Source organism: Myodes glareolus, chromosome 13, assembly GCF_982192425.1.
Source record: "Myodes glareolus chromosome 13, mMyoGla1.1, whole genome shotgun sequence".
Lineage (NCBI taxonomy): Eukaryota > Metazoa > Chordata > Mammalia > Rodentia > Cricetidae > Myodes > Myodes glareolus.
Window position 1 is genome coordinate 15,526,759 of NC_142038.1, and position 23,439 is coordinate 15,550,197.

Sequence of the window (23,439 nt, forward strand, 5' to 3'; positions counted from 1 at the left end):
ATATTATGATGGCATTAGCACACTGCTTAGGGGACCAGATGGGTCAACACAGAAATAGATAATTATGTGATAAAGAATGCATTCTGTCAATCAGCTTTCTTCTAGAAGCAGAGAAAAATGCATTAGCACCCCTTTCTGTGTCACAGGCTTGATATAGCCCCTGCTTTTCAGTGCAACGCTGCATCAGTTAATAGCTTTGGGGGTTTGGGCTCAATTAGTTTCAATCTTCGTGGTATGAACCTGAGACCCAGCTCAGGCAGTCACGATAAATATTTGGTAGATTCCAGAAGAATAATTGTATTCCCTAGCTACAAGCAATTAAGCATTAGATGTATTCCTTGTAAACCTTTGCAAAGGCAATAAAAAACACGTTTTAAAAAACAAATAATTAAATGGCCACTTTCCTTTGCTGGCATTTAGGCAAATGGAATTAAAGCATATTTCACCTGGAGGAAGAGAGTTGTTTTCTGCACTATAGCTTCTGTTGACCTGCTCATAAGCTGCTGATCATCTTTCAAAGATCACAGGGTGGGCTAGAAGGCAGAAAGCACAGTTGCAAAGGTTCCAAGACTTAGAAGACTAGATTAGCCTTTCACAAACCACCAGAGGAAAAGCATACTCGACACTCCCTATCACATCCTAGAATTTGATAAGTTGCGATTTAGGTGAACCAAGCAACCAGGGACTCAGGCACCCGAAGCAGAAACACAGCCATCACTTATTTCCTTTTATCCCTTTATTTCACATGCCCAGTTGATTATCACTTTTTGCCAGTTCTTCTATTCAGAAATATTCATGTCTCGTCCTTTCTCTCCCACTGCTTTTAATGTACACCAAGCTCACGGTTGCTGCCCAGCCTCAGACATTGTTTCCTTATTCTGGAACTGTTCTGACTCTGTCCTCTTTAAACTCTCTCAGCATCCTTGTGTCTTCACGTGGAAGAGAATATTTTAGCATTTGATAAAAAAAACATTTTTTTGCTGCCTTGCTGTTTATTGGGTCCAGACACTGGTACAGGATAGCATGTCCTAGTCTTTGGCCTCAAACCGGAAAGTTTCTGAATTCCTTGGACAATGTACAGATATTTAAGTCTTTCATTGATAGAAATAAAGTACTTTGTTTTTGAGTGTTTAATTTCAGCAATTGTTTCTGGTGGTTAGGGTGCAGGTTTGCAGTGAAAATGGCAGCCATGTTGGACAAAATCATAAAAGGAAGCTTACTCATTATTGGAAGAATTAATATTGTGAAAATGGCTATGCTGCCAAAAATCAACTTGTAGTTTCAATATGTAATGGATATTATGTTGATCAATTATAATGAGCTGTTTGAGCCAACTGAGAAGATGACTCAGGAGGTGGGATTGTCCCCACTTTCATTTCAGACCTAAGCATGCTTATCTCAAAGCATCCTCTGAAGACCCTTGCTAGGGAATGGGTTGGATCTTCTAAGTGTGCTGAATTTTAGAACAAAGTTTAATTTCATTGGTGCCTGTTCTTTAGAAGATGAAACTGTTTTGTCATGAGTGATAAAAAAATAACTGGTATTTGATTTCACTTGAAGCCCTCTTTGTATGTTGGGACCAATTACCGTTGGATGCTTGGATGATAAAGAACCTGAGACTAGATATCCCAGAGATCTATGGTGTGCGAGAATTGTCTTTATTCTGTCAATCATGTTTTAAATAAATACTGATTGGCCAGGCAGGAAGTATAGGTGGGACAACCAGACAGAAACTAAAAGTGGGGCAATGAGAACAGGAGAATGTTGGGAAGGAGGAAGTCCATTCTTTCCCAGTTCTGCCCAGAGCATGGAAGATGCAGGATGTTACCTGCCCTGCTAAAAAAGGTACTGAGACATGTGGCTAACATAGATAAGGATAATAGGTTAATATAAGTTATAAGAGCTAATAAGAATCCTGAGATAATGGGCCAATCAGTTTATAACCTAATATAGATTCTCTGTGATTTTCTCTGGGACCAAATAGCTGGGTTATCAGGCAGGATAGAAACCCCAACAAGCCGGCCCTCATACTACAGACCTAGAATAAAACCAAGGAGCATAGCAATAAAAAATAACTCTTAATGACACTCTGCTATACTGATAGATCAGTACCTGGCTCTGACATCATCAGAGAAGCTTCTTCCTACAGTAGATGGGAACAAATACAGAGATCCACAGTTAGCCTGTATGCAGAGACTGAGAGGCCTTGGAGCACTCATCCCTAAAGTGTCAAATCCCTTCACTTAGGTCTCAAGGAGCCCTGCAAAAGAGAAGAGAGAAAGGGTTTAAGAGCTAGAGGTGATGGAGGACTTCAAGAAAACAAGTCCTTCTCAATATGAACTCACAGAGACTGAAGCAGCAAGAATAGGTCCTTTACTGGTCTACACTAGGTCCTCTGCATACATATTTTGGTTTCCAGGCTAGTGCTTTATGGGATTTCTGTCAGGAGCAGTTGTCACGAGCTATTGCAGATCATAATGCAATCACAGTTTATATCAATTGGTAATTCAGATGTCAACCCAGCAGAAAAGTATTCCTGGATGGGGTACCCCATCAGCAATGCTTATCGATCACTGACTCTGAAAACTGTTGACTTTCAGCTGTAAATTTACTTGTGTAATACCAGCTATGATATCTCCCCATCACCATGCATTTTCATGTGATGTGTATATGTGATCTCATGATTACATCTCAATCTAATGGGCACATATACCTATGGATAGTCAGGAAGATGACTTTTCATTTTGTTACATAACTTTGGTATATAGAATATATGCTGGGACATACTTCATAAATAGATCTATTTGTCCCACAAGGACTGTAAATACTTAAAAGCCCTCTTTGTTCTTTTGCTTAGACTAACTCACACAATTAGCTCACTTTTACCTCAAAGAAAGTTCAAACTAGACTAAAGACTTTTGTAAATGTAAATTTAAAACTTGACAGCTATGCACAAAGTCAGAGTCACAGATGTCTAACCAGGTTGCTACACAAAACACCCTAAGAAAAGCATGCCAATTCTTTGCTTGCCAAGTCTGTTAACAATAGACCTATGTCTCAAAGCTCATCTCACTGGACACTGTACCTCTGCCTTCCGGTCAGTCTTACTCCTGTAACCTTGGACCCTTGTGTTGCCATGGCAATGGCTTAGCTCCTAATTGCTTACCCTAGGAATGTTCTTTTGACTAAAGAGAGGTAACTCTCATAACATTTGTTTTTATTGCTTCAATACTCCTGTACGAAGAAGAGTTTTTAGGCTAGAGAAGAAGTTAGGGGGAATTAGAACAGGAGAATTAGAATTGAGACAGAACAATAAAGGACTGATTCAGATTAGCACATGTGAGAGAGTTAATTCACCCTCAGAAAAGGTCCTTTCCATTTGCTGTTGCTTTCATTCTGAACTTTGAAGAGAGTCTAGGGCCTGGAACTCAAAGGCTTTCATTAGAATCCTGAGTAGACAGACAAGGGGAGTCTCAGATTCTTGTGCCATCTCAGGCTATTTCCCCTCTGCTTGTATTGTTCAATTTTAATATGATATTTTGTATCTTATTACATTCTATTTTATTATGTCCTTAGAAACCAGGTATTTTTCCTAATGAGAGAGAGAGTGAATTTGAAATGGAGAGAATATGGAGAGGAAGTTGAAGGAGTAGAGGGAAGGTAAATCATTATCAGGATTTATTATATGAGAAAAATATGTATTTTCAATAAATGGAAAAATAAAAAAGTGTTATGACCAAACAGAAAGAGTTTTATGCACAAATACATAAAAATTTAAAATCTTGATAAGACATGCTCTATTTCAAACTTCCTTCTGCTCTTAATACAGATTGGCAACACACATAATGCTCCACCTCTGACTGGTCTTAGAGAGTTTAACACGCATGCAGCAGGGCATTTTTATATCCAACACAGACACTGACACTTATAGGACAGTGCCCCTGCAGCCACCTGACCTCAAAGGGTGAGGCCTGTGCTCACAGAAAAAAGACTTTCATCTTCCTACCTGAACTAGTTGGATTCTGTGCTATTATGAGGCTCCTCCACCCCCTGTTATGTCATCATTCTCTATGGATGAATTTCATACAGTTATGCCTCTGGGAATATTATCCAGAACTGTTGAAAGCCAAGAGCAACAGATAGTTCAGATAGGAGTAGGCACTATTGCCCCAATAGTTCTATCATGTAATTTATATCTATCTTCTATTACCTTCTTCTTTCTTTACTGTGTTAGCTTGTTGATTGGTTGGTTGGACAGTAGGCTTGTATGCATATTTATGATTTCATTGCATTTATAATGTTTATTTGTTTGTGTTTTATATCTCATGGCATCTGTATTTTTGTGTAACATTTTATATAGTTCAATTACTCATTATGATTGTCATTTTCCTAAATCTACCTGTTACTCTGTGCTTTATTAAACAAACATTTTTAGTCTTTATTATATCAAAATAGACATACATGACTATGTTTTGCTTTTCTATGCCTAAAAAATTCTACTCTTCTCTGTGTTTCACATCTGAAATATCCCAGTTATGTATAATGCTTCCAACTTGTACACTTTCTAAGTCAAAGCTTGCTTCATTCTTTCCTTTTTTCATTCAACAACATAAAAACTGATCCTCTTTGCTCTAAACAACCTTTGATACTTACTGTGTCCAACCTCTGTTCTGCAAACTCTGTTCTTTAGTGGGAACACAGACGAGATACAAAGGGTCTTCTCTAGCCATTTACCATAGCATCTTCATCATTACAGGAACGATAGCTCTTAGTGAAGACACATCTTTTAGAAAGAATTATGAAAATCAAAGCTAACAACCAAATGAAGTTGGAAAATTGAAACTGGAAGGCACACTCATGCTCACAGATGCATAAAACACAGCAAATAAATATAATATGAAGCAGCAAGCCACAACAATATGTGCCCATTTTCCTAACTCCCCTATCATGGGAGCTAAAAATAGTGAGATTGCTTCACTGTCTGAAGAGAAATTTAGAATTGTATTTCAAAAACTGATTATCACTTAAAAGTCTCAGATAAGCAAATGAATAACTAAGGAAATTTTTACAGTTCCTTGGTGAGACCATTACCAAAGTGAGACAGATGTAAGTTGAAAGGGAAAGTCATAATCACTGAGGAAACATTCAATAAAGAAATCAAAACACTCAAAAGTAGACAAGCAGAAATAGAGGACATGAAAGAGGCAGTTTAATGGGAATCTCATCAGAAATATCACCAGTAGACAAGATCTTGTAGAAGAAAAGATTTTCAGGGAAGGGGGACAAAGTCGAATCAATAATACACAGAAGAAAAAGTCTTACAGAATATGGCCAACAGCTCTGCCAATTATGGGATTCATTTAAGATGCCAAGGCTTAGAATCCATGAGCTAGAAAGAGCTGAGATAGATGTAAAATAATTATTTAATTATTAAACAGCATTATAACAGAATGGCCTTCAGATCTAAAGAAAGAAATTTATGTCTAGGCAAAGGATGCCTTTAGAACACCAAAAAGAACCTTCAAGTAATTTATCGTTGTCAAAATGCCAAGAACAGAAAATAAAGAAATAACAATAAATGCTGTAAAGGAAAAATGCAAACTCACACACAAAGCAAGAATATCACAGTAGCCTCAATTTTTTTTATAAAAGCCCCCAAAGCCAGAAAAACCTGAAATACTATATTTTAAGTTCTGAAAGCAAATAATTTTCAAGCTTAGCTTGCCACCACCAAGAGAAAAAAAGTGGTGCTGATGAAATGAAATTGGTCTTTTTTAGAAGTCTCAGAAGAATCAGAGGCCCACATGTTCTCACACTCAGGAGTCCCGTAAAAATACTAAACTTAAAGTTATAATATATATGTTCCTAGTACAGACCTGTGTAGGCCCTGTGCTAGCTGCTTCCATCTCTGTGAATTAGCATAAGGTTTGCTGGGTTGATTTAGAGGGCCTTGTTCTCCATGTTCAAAGACCTAGGTCTACCTTAATTTAACAAAGAGGAAGAGAGAGGAAGAGAGATTCTTCTAAGAACTGCTCAGGTGTGGAGGAGGGGTGAGGAGAGATGGCAGAAGGAAAACATTGGCACCAGAATGCAGGCTGAGATAAGTCACAGGGGTAGAGTACTGGAAGATGCTTGGGCCCTGGACCACCTCTCTCCTCCAGTCATTTTCTCTTAGCACATTGGAACTGCCAAAGGAAATCTCTTGGTTGCAACCTTGGGGTTATTGGAAGCCGTCTCCTATAGGATCTTAGAAGGATCAATTCAGCAACCGAAACTGAATTTGGGATATCATTAGATGACTCTTCACTTGTTACTTGATGTTATGGGTGTGGTAACACATCACAATAGAGAGTTCAAAGCTGCCAAAGTAACGTTCAAGGGAAGAAACTCCTGAAGGAGGACCTAGTGGGCTTCCCTTTCAGGGTGGATGACACCTCAGGACCATGGAGGCGAGCTCTCGGCGTAATGAAAATAGGCCCTTGCTCAAGATCTCACCTCAGCCTTCTTCCACACCTTGCCCTTTCTGCAGGCTTCAGCTGTCTTCGCCTAGCACACACAGTCTCTTCATGAAGTCCTTTTCTAGGGCTGGTAATTATTTTTTTAATAGACTGAGGTAACTACACAGTCAGTCATCTGTCTTTGGTGACAAGTGTCTTGGCCTGTTTTCTGTACAATTCTTTCTGTTTTTCCTCTCTGTTGTTGTCACACTCTTTAATGAGGCTTAAAGCACTCAACTTTCTGACCTATGTTTCAAAGAAATAAGTGTTCTGTGTCCAAGAAGAAAATGTACCTTCTGAGAATGTCCCTGCCTTGTCCCACGCTGTTCTGTGCCGAAGCTGTAGCATTGCGATGTTCCCCCCCCCCCCCAGCCCTCCCCAGCTAATTGGGTTGAACTGAATCCTTGTGATAGCTAGCAGTCAATCCCAAAGTTTTTGTTGATAGAATCCTTGTGGATTGAATGCTTGGGCAGTCCGAGTCCTCAAATCCATCAAATCCTTGTGACACCATGCCCTCAGTTCTATGGTTTTCACGGGCATTTGTTCGTGAAGGTAAATAAAGAGTTCTTAGGTAATCTCAGAGGTTAGAAATTTAGGATCAACACAACACCGCCAGAATATGAAAACCAGAAACACACTTCAGTAGAAACACTCTGTGAAGGACTGGAAAAAAAGCTCAGAGGGGAAAGAGGGCTTGCTGCTCTTCAAGAGGATCAGTGTTTGATTTGAAGGAGCCATGTGGCACCTTATAATTGTGTGTGTAACTCCAGTTCCAGGAGACCCAACATCTTCCTCTGGCCTCCACAGATACCAGAAATGTATATGGTACATAGACATACATGCAGAGAAGACACTCCTACATAAATATACCAAGAGATCCAGCTATGCTGGCCCTGGGTGATACAACAGGCACCGTATCTATATGGTCCCTGCTTTGGCGTAGCTTCCTGACTCCACCCAAGCCACATGTTCCAGCCCAGATCCTGGACCTCTGTACAGGCTCTAGTGATAACCTATGCCACAGAGTTTCTACAGACCCTAGCTGCAGCTGGACTACAGACCCAGACTTGGCCTCAAGTGGCAGCTTGGCCTGGTTGGCATCCTTGCTCTAAGTGATAGCTCCAGTCACTCAGATCAGGATGGTTCTGATGGCAGCATGGCCCCTGAACACTAACAAGGCCACAGAATGACACCATGACCCCAGGTGACAGCAAAGGCCACTCAGATCAGTGTGGCCCCAGTGGCAGAATGGCTCATGAACCTGAATTTAGCTTCAGGAGGCAGTTAGCAGGGCACAGCCATAGGATACATGGGCACCAACATAGACCCTGGTTACTGTAGGACCAGAGACCCACCCCTGGCCCTAGGTAGCTGCATGGTCCAGACATCACCATGGTCCCCGGTGACAAGCAGACCTCCCTTGTCAGCCTATTCACTCAATCCTCCGTCTACATTTCTTTCTTCTAGTGTATTTCCAAGGCATATAAACCATTTTGCTTCTCTACTTTTCCCTTTTCTCTACCTCATATTTCCTTAAAATAATGGGGCCCACATGCCTGGTACCTGGCTGTCTGCCCTCCAGCCTGGCTGAGGACCCGGGCTGACTTTCTTCTCGCCTGCAGAGGCCTTAGACTGGGCCAGTTCCTTTTCCAATGAGAGTTAGGAAAGTGATAGGTTCAGATGGGAGGGGGAACTGTAATCATAACACACTATGGGAGAAGGGAAAATCTATTTGTAGTAAAAGAAAAGCATTTTGAAATGATACACTTAGCTTAATTGTGCTCAGAGGCCTCACAACTCTGGATGAGTTTCCCATCTTTGCATAGTTTCAGCACCAAAGTCAAAATGTTTGCCCATGAGGGAGACAAGTACCCATCCTTCAGTTTAGAAGTAAGACGGGCTGATGAAAGAAGAAAGTATGGGAGAAACTGCTGAAGAGAATTCAAGGAAGGGAGTTTGTGGTGAAAATGTGCAGTTACTCTCTACAATAGAAGATGCCTGTGCTGTGCAGAGCTGCGCTAACTCACTGCTCCAGGTCTCTGCTGATGGCTTCTCCATTTGCTCCAGTGTAGTGGATGATAAATACCACATTGTCACATTTGTAAGCAATTTTGAGATCCTTTAATAAGTATTTTTATATTGAATTCTGGTCACCTCAGCTAGGTCTTTTTCCCCTCCCCTGGGATGACAGGTTTTAAGTGGCCAGTAGCAGGATAAAGAGGCAAATACTGCCCACCAGCCAGCCTCTTGAAGTCATTACTGTGAAGCCATCTCTCGTTCATTTTGCTCCACAGTAATCAACGGGTACATTTAGTACAATTTCAATCAAAATTAGTACATTTAAAAATTTTTGGCTTTTTTATGAGTCTGGAAAATAACCCATCCCATATATAATCAGATAAATGAGCTATCGTTATGCGTGTAAGATTTATTCCCAGCCACTGTGAATACCATGCATTGAAAATTGATGCATCGAAAGTAAAATGTGCATGTTTGGGAAGCTTGTAACATATAGAAAAGCCTTGATTACTCATACTTCAGCTTCTAAAAGCCATAATTAACCATGTTTTCTCTCTCATTTTTTCAAGGGAAGCATATCTGTCACAGGAAAACAAATTGCTGTCGTATTAAGTTTTAAAAGATTAAAAGTCACAGCCCCTCCTGGTTTCTTGAGGTTATTGGGGTTCATCCCTCAACCTGCCTACTTTCTTTATCTCTACTTTGCACTTTCTGTAGGGGAGCAGTGAGACTCGATGTTGAAATGAATGACAAGTCAAAAAGACCGGCTTTCCAAATTCACCAAGGAAGTGTTCAGTTGCCTTTAGGCTGTCCAGAGTGGATTATTCATCACTTGAAAGATTATCAGTATTAAGCACTAAACTGCTTAATCCTGAGTTGAGCCCCAACTTCAGTTTATCAAGAAACCTTTCTTAAATACCTGCACCAGCTGCCAAGTAACTCCTAAATGTTGTGGGCAGTATGATTTGCTGCCATTGAAGATGAAGGATTGCAGATAACAGCTGAGTGGTTTGTGGTACCCAAGCCTTCAGTGCAGTCAGAAAAGATGCAGAGAATTAAGGTTACGTAGAGGTTAAGGCATATTTGTGTGAATGAAGGGGAGACAGAAGATTTCTTTCAAGAATTTATCTTGAGCTTTGAAAATGGGGGGCAAGTTATCTTTGATTGTTATTCTCTGTATCAAAGAAGTATTTTCACTTAGAAAAAGAATACTCAAGGAAAAGTTTAAGTAGCTCACTCAGGTGTATGGAGCAAGTCCATGACTTCCTCCCTTAGCTCTGAGGCAGAGCGGCTTTGCCTCCTTTCAGCTGATCTGAATCTTTCTTTTCAAGGGCAAACTCAATTCTGAGCCCTTCACCACCCTCTCGTCTTCCTAGCCTAAGCATAAAGCACGGCTGTTGCTGTCTTCATCATCTTTTATTTACAATTGGAGAAGTGGCTTTGGCATCTCTTTATCTTGCAGTTTTACAAATAGCGCAGAGTCTTCTCTTATTAACACGGTTTAAAAGGGACCCTACCCAGAGGCAGCCACTAATGCCGAACACTTCTCCAGGCCTCCTCTGGCCTAATGGGCCCTTGATTATTATTCAGCAATATTGAATGTTAACAATAGGATGGCTCCCCTCTGGGAGCACAATGAAAATGGCAAGAAATATAAGATTAGAAGTGAGGAACCAGACAAAATAGCTTTTATTTATTGGCAGAGGGGAGGGACAAGCTGCTAAACCTCATCTCAGTGTCCTCTTTTATCAACTACTGTCAACTTTTCCTTTCTTCCTTGAGGGCAGCAGTTTCCTCTTTTACAATGTAACACATTAAAGCCACAAGTTTTATTTCAATAATGATATTAATAACAGAGTCAGAAAATACTTATTTTCCAATCATTTAAAAGAAAATTTAAGCTGTAAATGATTTCTTGCTCATATTTTTGTGTAATAACTTTCTCTGACCTTGCAGCTGAATAAACCTTTGGAGATTTATCTAGAAAGCTAAGGCAAATTTGAATTTATTGAGTATTTCCTATATGCTAGGCCTAGAGGTGAGTGCTATCATTCCTTGCTTGCTAAGGTTTGAATCTGTCCTACCTGAAATTCAGGTTTTACTAATGTTCTGGTGGTAGGATGGGAGGCTATTGAGAGGTAACGTGTATTCCTCCATTGTGAATGGTATTAGGTCAATTATCAATGGATTGATAAAATATATATTCTTTTGGGCCTTGTACTTTGAGGGACAAAGTAGTCCTCCCATCTGGATGATTAATGAATGGTTCATCACCTTTGAAGTAGTGAGGAACACTCAGAATTATTAATTATGAAAGCACCGCTAGCTTGGACTCCACAGTGACCAGAAGTTCGGGAATACATTTCTATTCTTCATAAACTCTCAGCTTCAAATACTCTGTCACAATAGCACATGGGTTATGCACTTGTGTGTATATAGTGTCTTGCAAATTAGGCTGTTTTAGTATTTCTGAGATGAGAGAATGGCATAATCGTATGCAGTAACACTCCCAATAGCATACCTACTTCAGGAGAGCTGGGGTCAAGTGTGAGGCAACTGGTCCATAGCTCAGGGTCCAGCAGGCAGCTGTGCAGTAATGTGGTGGGAGAGGCAATGACTGTCTCTGTAACTTCAATGTTTGGGGTTCTCTCTTTCTGTTGTTAGAGTCCAGAGGGCGTAGTCTCTTATATGGACAGAAGGACAGAGTATGTAAAAGCCCTCATTCTCCTGACACACCTCTCAAAATGTGGGGATTTGTGCGCAGGTCCGTCATCAGTCATTCAGGATTCAAGACCTCATGGCCCACCTAGACTCTGTCACTGGCTTTTTCTAGCATTCTTCCCTCAGCTATGAAATGGGCTTGCTAACATAAATTCCAACCTCACTACAATCTGTCACTCTAAGCTCCAGTGCCTTGCAAGCTCATCCATGTGGAGGGATTATCAATAATAATTATTTAATCTTTACTTAAGTGAGGTAATTTAAATTTCCTTGTCTAGTACTTAAATTACAAATATCTAAATATTGAAGAAAGTTTTATTTTTCACAATCCTTCATCTCAGATGCCAAACAATGGCCAAGAAAGCCTAAAATATTTATTGTTTAGCCCTTTACCTTACATTATTATCTCATTGTAATTATATTATGAGGGAAGTTGCTTTTCAGATGTAGGAGTTAAGAGATTTTGTTTTGCTTTAGTACCAAAATTAAACATAGAAAGTAATCACCAAATGTGATCACTCTAAAGTCTAGAAAGACCTTTGTTCACTCTTTCAAACTTCACCATGGTTTCCTGTGGAAATTGTACTGTGTGTCATCGAAAGGGCAAGGACAGACAGTCTTATTGGAGAAGCAGAACAGAGGTCCTATGTGGGGTCAGGCTGCCCTGGAGGAAAGCAGACTGTGCTTTATTGTGGAATGTCAACACTTCTACTGACAATCCTTCATCCTATGTCTAACAAATGTGCAACTAATTGATTCGCAATTTCTTTTTTGTTTGAGTTTTTGAGACAAGGTTTTTCTGTGTAACAGCTCTAGCTGTCTTGTACACTGAAGACAGACCAGGCTGGCCTTGAACTCACAGAGATTCTCCTGCCTCTGCCTCCTGATGATGGAATTGACACACTCTTTTTTTGTTGTTGTTAAGTCAAAATATATAGCCACAGAATTCTTCTGAAATGTTATAATCTACAGTTACTATATGAAATGTTATTGGCATTTCTGATAAGCAGCAGTCAGGACATATCTTAGCACCCAGGTCTAATAGGAAACTTTAAAGTTAAGGTGAAATTTTGAAAATAAGAAAAGAAGGGAGATAGAGCATGAATCTTACAAACAAGAATATACTCAGAAAGTCTTTGTCCAATCAATACATAGTCCAAATTCCAACTAGGTATAATCTTGGGCAAAATTTATTTATTTGTTTCTCAATTTCCTCATCTAGGGAAATGGTAAATATAAGAAAATTTACATCATGGTCTTATTATAAAAATTGAATAATTAACATAAAGCAGTAAGGTATGCTTGACCTAGGATCAATGCTAATATAAATTTTATGGGAAAATATAGGGTGTGAGAAAAAATTGAAGGTGTTGTAATACTTGAGACCTTTGGATTTTGTCCTATATTTCTCTCAACACTATTTTTTTCTACCTGTATAATCCAAAGGTAACAAGAACTATCTAAGTCCTTATGTCCTCTGCTTAGGCATGACAGTTTTCTATCCCATTGGGCTTCATTCTCTCATATTGTGAGTCTTTCAATAACTCTAAAACCTACAGTCCCATGGGGAACTTGGCTGATCTCTCATTATTCTGCTTTCCCATCGCTATAGCCAAATAATACATTTCTGGCCATTGTGGCAATTTGGAAAATAATTCATGTCACCTCAGTACTTTCCAATGATGTTGATTTCCCATTGTGTTTAATCAGGTAGAGTTAAGACCTCATTATGCCATAAAACATCTGCCGTAAAGAGTTGCCTTTAAATACTCAGAATAATTCATTTTAAATTATGGGAAACATTTGTGTTATAATACTCAACTATAATGCACCAGAGATATCTTGGTAGTCACTAACAATGTAAACTACCCTTTAAGCAATTTATTAGGGAGAAAAGTCTGTTCCTTTTGTGATGTATGGTTTTAAATGTTTTACTTGTACCCTTATTATCTATGAGTTTACATAATAAAGTTTCAGAGATGGTATTTTTTTAAAGTAATCTTGGAGGTAAGTGTCCAAAATTTAGTATATTCCCTCACTCAGCAAAGACTTGAAAGTGAAAAGAATTTTAGAATTGAAATTTCCGAATTATTTCCCACCTTCCATTTTATTTCCTATTCCACTAAATTGCAAAGTGCCAAGTTATCACCAAAGTTACTAATTATCCTTCTCTGTGAGAAGAGGAATATACTCCAAAGAGGTATATACTACATAGAATCTTCTATCTATTAAAGAGAAGTTAGAAACAATATGTGGTCACTATATGGAATCTTTTATTTACAAATAGAACCTTGTATCTACTGTATAGATTCTTTTCTTCCTTTCTCCTTGACAAGGACTAAGTATTCAATCTACTAAAGAGAAACTAGAAACAATGGTATCTAGAAGTTTGTGTATTTAGAAAGTCTCCAAGTCAGTATTCCCCTGTGATTGTTTTGAAAGTTTGTCTTCTGATTCAAGAGTCTTCTGCTGATACAGAACATATAAAGCAGATGGGTTTTCATCCGATGATAAAGGAAGGATACATTCCTCATGGAACTCTTAAAGACAATTTTATAGCATTGGAGAGTCTGTTATTTGAAAAATTCCAAAGGAATTCTTAACTGGTCATAATTATAGTTTGTTTGTTTACTTGTCTGGATTATGGTCTCAAATGAATCATTTTAAATATTATCTCAGCTCTTTCTTTAATAGCTTGCAGGCATTGAAGGCTAGTTATTCTTGATGCTGATAAAGGACAACACGAGTTTTGAGTATAGGTGATTATACTATTGCTAGTAACTAATTCTTTTCACCCTCTACTCGACCTCAGTGGATACTATATACTTACTCAATGATGGGGTGACTTGTGATTTGTTTTGACAAGTGAGACATAAACCAATGTGACAGCTTTTAACCAGTGCTTTATGGAACTTTAATGTTTCTGTCCAGTTCTTTGGAGTCTTTAGATTATGACCACAAGAAGACCCTCCTTCAGATAGCTGCTGCTGCTCCTTTATACCCCTCCTAGGAATGAACACACAGATCAAACCAGAATTGAAACGAAGCCACCAGGGCCCACTTGAAGACTCATGCATGTGAAAAATGGGGTTCAGATTCTAGGACTCTGAGATTTTAGGATTGTCTGTTAGGCAATAGAATTATTGTAATAACTGACGAATATAGTTTTCTGGTGAGTGGGTATTCACTTCAAATGACTTTTTCTAAGCCTCACATACTATTAAGGGTATGGGTTCTGTCAAAAACTGAGCAGGAACATTCTATCTGTCTTCTTATCACTTTGGATGGAATCTTTTATTATTGATTCATTCTCAAGTAGACATGGCTTAGTTGTGACTGAGTAACAGGATTTTTTTTTTCAATCTTAATCTTATAATTTTTTATGCTTGACTTGGATGACTTAGATGGCCTAGTTCTCCCTGTAGTAGCTATTGTTTGGTAAATATAAAGTCATAGAGTATTAAATATATAAGAAAAAGAAAAAGATGGGGAGGGGATTGGCAGATTATCTCAGGTACAGAGGACATGGGTTAAATTCCCAATGCCCACGTGATGACTCTCTAGTTCCAGGTGATCTGATTCCCTTTTTATTGGTTTCTGATGACAACATGGTGTACATATTTGTGCACAGGGTACCTAATACAGCCATGCAAGAATACTCATACAAATAAAATAAATAAATATAAAAATATCCCAAGAATAAAATAAGAATTAAGCTTAAATTCCTTTATAGGACTGGTGAGAATATTCTAGAGAAAAAATAGGTCTTTCCAAATGCAAAAGTTCTTTCTGAAGGCTAGACAAAAGGAAGCTGAACTGAGAAAATCTCTCTTTGCCCTATTCCAAAGTAAATATGTTTTTATAGCTATAAAACAGTGCTATCTATATCCAAAGCTATGGAAAAAGACAGACTCATTGCTCAAGATCCTATTGTTCAAGGTAGAAGAATCTGAGATTCTGGAAAAAGCAGAAGAATGAAGAAATAACCACTTGAGATACATTAATACTTTTACTGGAGGAAAGAAAAATAGGCAAACAAGTAGAGTTAAGATATCTTTTTCCAAATGCACTGAAAGTCAAGTACAGCATTGCAGAGTGAGAATTCCCCAATCATCAAAAAAGATAACTATTGAGCTATAAAGTTGATAATGATCTGTCAAAATTCATAAAAAATATTTCTAGAATTTTGATGAGGTTTACATTTAAAACTCTACTAAGGGCAAGTTTTGTTCCTACAATAAAACATCTAAGTTCAGCTGTACTTTCTTCCTCAAGCGCTGATGAAGCCCAAAACCTAGGCTCATTAAATATTGGATTGGTTCCTCTAAAGTACATTGATGGTCTAAAGAGATTGTGTGATCTTATGGGTAAACATTCTCTACAATATCAGTTTCTAATGTTGTTTGTACAATGTTTGACTTACAAAAGTTAATGGCATCTAAACAACAAAGAAGCAGACAAATGGAACCACTATAATTTCTAGTCTAAGACAATAATGGAAGCAAAATGACAGAAGACACTGATGTTTGAATTAGCTGCCAAGAGCTTTCAGATGACTGTCATATGTATTATAAATGCCTAGTAATACTAGTGAGTTGTTTGCATGAACATGTGTAGTATGTCAGTGGAGAAATGGAATTAGACAAAAGAACCAAGTGGAACCATAAGATATGAAAATATAAGATGCAAAGATTGTATTTGAAAGGCAATAATGAACGCAGAAGGTCAGTGTTGCATGTTCAGTGAACATAAGGTCATTATTGTAGAAAGTAACCATGGAAAATTCAAGGACAGGAAGGAAAAATACTCAAGTTACTTAACAGGGAGTCCAGCCTCTGCAGGGCAATTGAAGACTATCTACCGAATGGGAAAACAGACAATGAAGGTGGAAAATATGGGGAAGAAAATAACATTTAAAGTTAGAAGAGTTAAGAATTTTCAACATTGGCTAGATCCGCAACTGACGTTGTGAAATGCATGATCAATGACTTTATGGTATTATACTCTCATGAGAAAAGGATGCCTGGTTGACGGGCCAGGACAGCCAATTTTAACTGACAGTGATGGCTTGATTCTTTTTAGATGCACTGCACAGTGAACACAGCAGTAGACTGAAGTCAAGAGAAAAGTGGTAAATCGCATCATACCTCTTCAGAGTTTTCCTTCCTTCCTTCCTTCCTTCCTTCCTTCCTTCCTTCCTTCCTTCCTTCCTTCCTCCCTCCCTCCCTCCCTTCCTTCCTTCCTTCCTTCCTTCCTTCCTCCCTTCCTTCCTTCCCTCCTTCCTCCCTTCCTTCCTTCCTTCCTCCCTTCCTTCTTTCCTTCCCTCCATCCTCCCTTCCTTCTTTCCTTTCCTCTTCCTTTTCTCACATTCTCCCTTCCTTCATTCTTTTCTTCCTCCCCTTTTTCATTTCTTTCTTCCTCCCTTTCTTCATACTTTCTTTCTACAAAGTCTCATGTAAATCTGGCTGACTTTGAACACCTTATGTAACTGAGAATGACCCTGGGCTCCTGATTCTCCTGTAGTTCCTAAATGTTGAGATTACAAGAATACACCACTAGGCTCAGTTCCTTATTTGGTATTTTTATGACAACTATTTTTATTAATAGTTCCCTGCATGTTAAATATCCTCAACATTGTTGTGGAATATTACTTTAACTCTGTAAATATATATTGCATTTGTTTATATTGCTTTTGTTTAACTTGGCAAAGATGTGTTATATTTGTTTATGTTGAATTTGTTTAATTATGTGAAGATGTTTTGCTGCTTTACTTTGCCTGTCTAAGGCACCTAATTGCTCTAATAAAAAGCTGAATGGCCAACAGCTATGCAGTAAAAGCTAGATGGGGTGGTGGACAGAGAGAATAAGTAGGAGGAAGAGAGAGAAAAAGAGAGGAGGGAGATGGAGAGAGAGAGAGATGCCCAAGGCCAGTCAACCAGGGAGTCTCTAACCAGGCAACACAAAATAAGCAGACATAAGTAGGACATGCAAAAGGAAAGAAAGATAAAAAGCCCCAAGACAAAGTGTAAATGAAGAGAAACAGGTTACAATAAGTTTTAAGAGTTAATCGGGACAAGCATAAAATAAAGACAAGCATTCATAGCTAGTAATAAGTCTCCATGTCATGATTTGGGAGCTTGTTGTTGGCCCCAAAGAAAGCCTGCTACCCCAAAAGGAAGCCTGTTACATAGCCTATATGTTGAAATATTGTTGATAAAACATAAGAAACTACCATCAGTAAAAGTTGTGTGATATTTGTACACTGTGTGAAAGTATATTACTGTGATCGGTGTAATAAAAAGCTGAACAGCCAATAGCTAGGCAGGAGGTATAGGTAGGACTTTGGGGCAGAGAGAGGAAAAGGGCAGGAGGAATCTAGGTTCATAAGGGAGATGCAAGGAGACATGGGGGAAACAGGATGCTCACGCAGTATGTGATAGAATGTAGATTAATAGGAATGGGCTAATTTAAGTCATGTGAGCTAGTTAAAAATAAGCCTGAACCGAAGCTGAGCTTTTATAATTAATAAATCTCTGTGTCATTATTTGGGAGAAGGCACTTGGGACAGAGAAAGACTCATTACAAATAAAAATCAGTTAAGTGCACTTGTGCTCTGAAGCAATGAGAGCACACTAAGAGTGCTACGTGTGTAATATTCTATGTCAATAGAGAAATAGACGTCCGGGACAGAAACGAATTTAGAGGAGAATGATGAGTAAATTGCAACATTCTTAGGTAATTTTTCAACGAAGATTTATTCTTAGTAGCCTTAAAGAGAGATTCAATTTCAAAAACAAAACAAAAACAAAAGGAGGAAGAAGCGGGGAGGGGGAAGGTGACAGGAGGAAAATGGGAACACTCGCGCTTTCATGTTTGGGATCCTGGCTACGCTGCTCCCTGAACCCTGGGAAATCTCACCAAGCTGCTCGAATCTTGAGTTCAGCGTCTGTTAAATGGTGACCATGAAACTGGTTTGTGATGCACATATTCAAGTTCAAAGAGCTAATACTAAAATAATATTATATAAAGGCTGCTTTTGCATTCAGCTCTAGGCTAGTAGATCTAAACTAACTTTAATTGCTTTAGAGCTGTGGGAGTTACTTTGAAATGGAATTATCTGGTTCTTTTTAGTTGTAAAATTCAACTGTATGCTTGGTGTAAAGTATTCAAAGGTCACTGAACACAGTTGGATTAGATGATATTTAAGGCTCCTTCCAACCTTCAGCCATATTTAGATAATATCAGCAAATAACGCTGTGTATAACTTTGCAAGTTTAGACTCATTACCATGCTGTGTTTGCCTGTGTCTGCACATGAGATAAAACAGGGTCAGAGCAGGTATATGCACACGGCTTTGAAGAGAAGCAGAGACCCAAACAAGCTCTTCTGCTGGGGGTCTATCAAAATCCTTTGCCTCTAATTTTTGTAGACTTTTATAACAGGATCACAAGGTTTTTGCTATATGAATAGGAGTATTGAATCTGTCTTTGTTGAAAGTTTTTAAGGTTTTAGAAAAGATTGGATGAGCTTTTGGAGTTATCTAATGAATCTGTATATTCTCCAAGCTGAAAGGCAGGAAACAATAAACAGTGTGACACTCTGTAGACATTTTATTTATTAAGAAACAAACCTAATAATGAAAGACATGCAAGCTAAAATGCCTAGAAACTGTCAGACTTGTGGCCATGCTATTTTGTCTGATGCCTTAATAATATATAAGAATCTGGCTTGTAGAAAAGTCCCCTTGTTAGTATTGTTATCAGCAACAATGATTCATCTGCAAAGGGTGCATGAAGAGAAATGTTTCCAGTGGAACATTGGAGAATTATTTGATAAACTAGCTTAGGAACGGAAAATACAGAAGCGGCAGCAAGAGATGTGATTGCCATAAGAGACCTTGCCAGGAGACCTGAAAGGTTAATATTTCCTTGTTTACTTCTGACTGGGAAGGTCCTAATTTTGTACATTGATTAAATTAGAATCCACAGGAAAGGAGCTTGTTGTCATGAGTTATTTTTACATATCCTGATTTATTATCTTTCCTCATTTATAGTTGTGTGTGTGTGTGTGTGTGATTTTTGAGAATAATCAGCATTTTACCCAAACTTGAAGTTTTCCGTAGTCACTATAACTAAATTATATTTTTCATTTATTTTATTTATCTGTATTCATATTCTTTCTCTTTCTCTCTCCTCATTCTTCTCCTTTAGAAGATGGCAGAGTAGTGTGGGAAGTCTTTTTGTATATGTGTTGCTTTTATTGGTAAATGAATAAAGAAGCTGCTTTTGGCTAATGGTGTAGTGAGGGGCTGCAGGCAGGCCTGCTTTTCGCCTCACCCAGCTCTCACATGACTAGCTTAGTCCCAGAAATAACAACACACAAATTGTATTCATTTAAGCACTGCCTGGCCCATTATCTCTAGAGAGTTAGTTACTGGTTAACTCTCATATCTTGATTAACCCATTTCTAAAAAATCTGTGTAGCACCACAAGGTGGTGGCTTCTGGAAAAGATTCAGCATGTCTGACCTGGTGGCTGGCTCCATGGCGTCTGCCTCATAGCCCTCTTCCCAGCATTCTGTTCTGTTTACTCCGCCTACCTAATTTTCTGTCCTATCAGAGGGCCAAGGCAGTCTCTTTACTAACCAATGAAAATAACACAATAGACAGATAACCCTCCTCCATCATAATGGCTTAACAGAATATAGCCGGACTGGAAAAGAAATATATCTAGAATGAGAGTAGGCAGAGTCAAGAAGAAGTCATGTTGCCTCGCCAGAGACAGATGCTGGATGGTGGATGGAACTTTACCTGGCAAATCACAGCCATGTGGGATACACAAATTAATAGAAATGGGTTAAATCAAAGATATAAGAGCTAGTTAACAATATTCTTAAGTCATTGGCCATGCAGTGTTGTAATTAATACAGTTTCTGTGTGATTATTTCGAGTAAGGGCAGCAGGGAACAAACAAACGACCTCTCCCAACAGCAGAGAGTATGGGAAAATGCCCTGAAACGCAAATTTTAATGGTAACATGCCACATGTACAGGAAGACTATACCTAAGTGAACTCTTTGCTATTGAGGTACTTGTTTTATTTTTTAATTTAAAAAGTTTTTTTTTATTTTACATACCAAACGCAATTACCCCTCCCTTCCATCCTCCTGATTCCCCCAGCTTCCCCCCCCCAGCCCCCCATCCGCTCCTCAAAAAGAGTAAGGCCTCCCATGGTGCATCTATAAAGTAGGGCATATCAAGTTGAAGCAGGACCAAACCCCTTCCCCTATATCAACGCTGAGTAAGGTATTCCTCCATAGAGAATGGGCTCAAAACAGCTAGTTCATGTACTGGGGATAAATCTTGGTCCCACTGCCAATGGCCCCACAGATTGCCCAAGCCATAGAACTGTCACCCACATTCAGAGGACGTAGTTCAGTCTTATTCAGGTTCCCTAGCTGTCAGTCCAGAGTCAGTGATCTCCCACTAGCTCAGGTCAGCTGTCTCTGTGGGTTTCCCCATCATGATCTTGACCACTTTGTTCATATAATTTCTTCTCCCTCTCTTGCACTGGATTCAGCCCAGTGCTCAGTTGTGGATCTCTGCATCTGCTTCCACCAGATACTGGATGAAGATCTATAATAACAATTAGGGTGGTCATCAATCTGATTACAGGGGAAGGCCAATTCAGGCACCCCTAGTGAGGTACTTGTATATGGCAATGCTGATATTAGTTTTTTATTTAAATTTTGGATTTAAGTTATGATCATGGTTCCATAAAATATCCTATAAAGAAACAAGAGTCTAAGTATTGATAAAGTTCTTACAGAATTCAGATATCTCTTTCCTTCCAAGATAAATTTAAAGATGTAGAAAGAAAATCCCTGATATATAAAGGACATAGAGTATAAAGTGAAGTATACAGGTAAGTGTAGAGAATATGTAGAAGGTATAATACTTATGATGATGATAGTAAAAAATTATGTCATAAAAGCATTTGACTCATCAAAGCGTTTTTACACCTACTGCCTTCAAAACCTAGCAAAGAAAGATTGCTGAGTAGTTATGATTCTTATAACATCCTAGTGAAAAGTAATACACACACAAGAGATCTACTCCAAAATATTTATATTTTTGTATACTGGACATTCCATGTAAAAGATTCAAGAAACAAGCCATTTATGCCCATATACTTCCTAATACCCTTTATGCAGCAGGTGACAGTATCCCTCTGCACGACGCCTCAGTAACACATGTTCTTAAGCTACAAACAAATGAAGTCATTTAGTGTGCCCTTTTTGTGTTTGATTTCTTTTCTAAATATTGTGCTTTTGAATTTGTTTATTACTCTCATCGTATAAATTCCATTTTGTGAGTAAATCATCATTTGTGCTTAGTGGTAATTTGGTTGTTCGTAGTTTGGTGTCATTATGAGCAGTGTTGCTAGTAAGATTTCTCTCATTCTTCTGGAATAAAGTGACTATTTCGTGATTTTCTATGTCCATGTCACTTAATACAACTTTGCTTCTGTTAAAAAACAATGCTGAGGCTCTCTGCTCCTCCCTGTTCTGGAGACAGCCGCTTCTTTTTGCGCAGTGCCAGCCTTGTTCCAGAGACACGATGGTGAAGGTCGGAGTGAACGGATTTGGCCGTATTGGACGCCTGGTTACCAGGGCTGCCTTCACTTCTGGCAAAGTGGACGTTGTTGCCATCAATGACCCCTTCATCGACCTCAACTACATGGTCTACATGTTCCAGTATGACTCCACCCATGGCAAGTTCAAAGGCACAGTTAAGGCTGAGAATGGGAAGCTTGTCATCAATGGGAAGGCCATCACCATCTTCCAGGAGCGAGATCCCGCCAACATCAAATGGGGTGATGCCGGTGCCGAGTATGTTGTGGAATCGACCGGTGTCTTCACCACCATGGAGAAGGCTGGGGCCCACTTGAAGGGTGGGGCCAAAAGGGTCATCATCTCCGCCCCTTCTGCGGATGCCCCCATGTTTGTGATGGGTGTGAACCATGACAAGTATGACAATTCCCTCAAGATTGTCAGCAATGCTTCCTGCACCACCAACTGCTTAGCCCCCTTGGCCAAGGTCATCCATGACAACTTTGGCATCGTGGAAGGACTCATGACCACAGTCCATGCCATCACAGCCACCCAGAAGACCGTGGACGGCCCCTCTTGGAAGCTGTGTCGAGACGGCCGTGGAGCTGCCCAGAACATCATCCCTGCATCCACTGGCGCTGCCAAGGCTGTGGGCAAAGTCATCCCAGAGCTGAACGGGAAGCTCACGGGCATGGCCTTCCGTGTTCCTACCCCCAATGTGTCCGTCGTGGATCTGACATGCCGCCTGGAGAAAGCTGCCAAGTATGACGACATCAAGAAGCAGGCATCTTCTTCTTGGTGATGAAGATGATGATCTGAAGATCATCACCATCTTCAGGTGGTGAAGCAGGCATCCGAGGGGCCACTAAAGGGCATCCTGGGCTACACTGAGGACCAGGTTGTCTCCTGCGACTTTAACAGTGACTCCCACTCTTCCACCTTTGATGCTGGGGCTGGCATTGCTCTCAATGACAACTTTGTAAAGCTCATTTCCTGGTACGACAATGAATTCGGCTACAGCAACAGAGTGGTGGACCTCATGGCCTACATGGCCTCCAAGGAGTAAGAAGCCTGCCCTGGACCACCCACCCCAGCAAGGACACAGCAAGAGAGAAGCCCTCGGCTGCTGAGCAGTCCCTGTCCTAACTCAACCCTTGACACTGAGCTCTCCCTCACAGTTTCCATCCCAGACCCCCAGATAGCAGGAGGGGCTTAGGGAGCCCTACTCTCTTGAAGACCATCAATAAAGTTCACTGCATCCCCTCAAAAAAAAAAAAAAAAACAATGCTGAGTTAGAAATATCACAGTGCTTGAAATGTAAAAAAAAAAAATAAGCATTAGGTTTCTGGTTTAAGTTGTGGCTCATATGGAATTTATATATTGTTATTCTCTTTTTTTATAATACCAACTACAAATCTAAAACACCCAAGAACCATTGGGCATCTCTAGGCAAACTTTCTTCCTAAAATCTAGAGAGATGTGTGACTACAAAGTCAGAGTTGAGATCTATATACCAGGAACCAAAGGAATTAGAACCATAACCCAGAAGAAGCACTTTTGTGCTGGTTTTGATGGACAGCTGGAGGTTGAGG

At 39.4% G+C, this 23,439-nt stretch overlaps 1 pseudogene; it reads left to right on the plus strand.

Moving 5' to 3' along the window:
* Positions 1 to 21,798: 21,798 nt before the first annotated feature.
* On the plus strand, positions 21,799 to 23,100 carry LOC148119958 (glyceraldehyde-3-phosphate dehydrogenase pseudogene; annotated as a pseudogene).
* Positions 23,101 to 23,439: the final 339 nt, after the last annotated feature.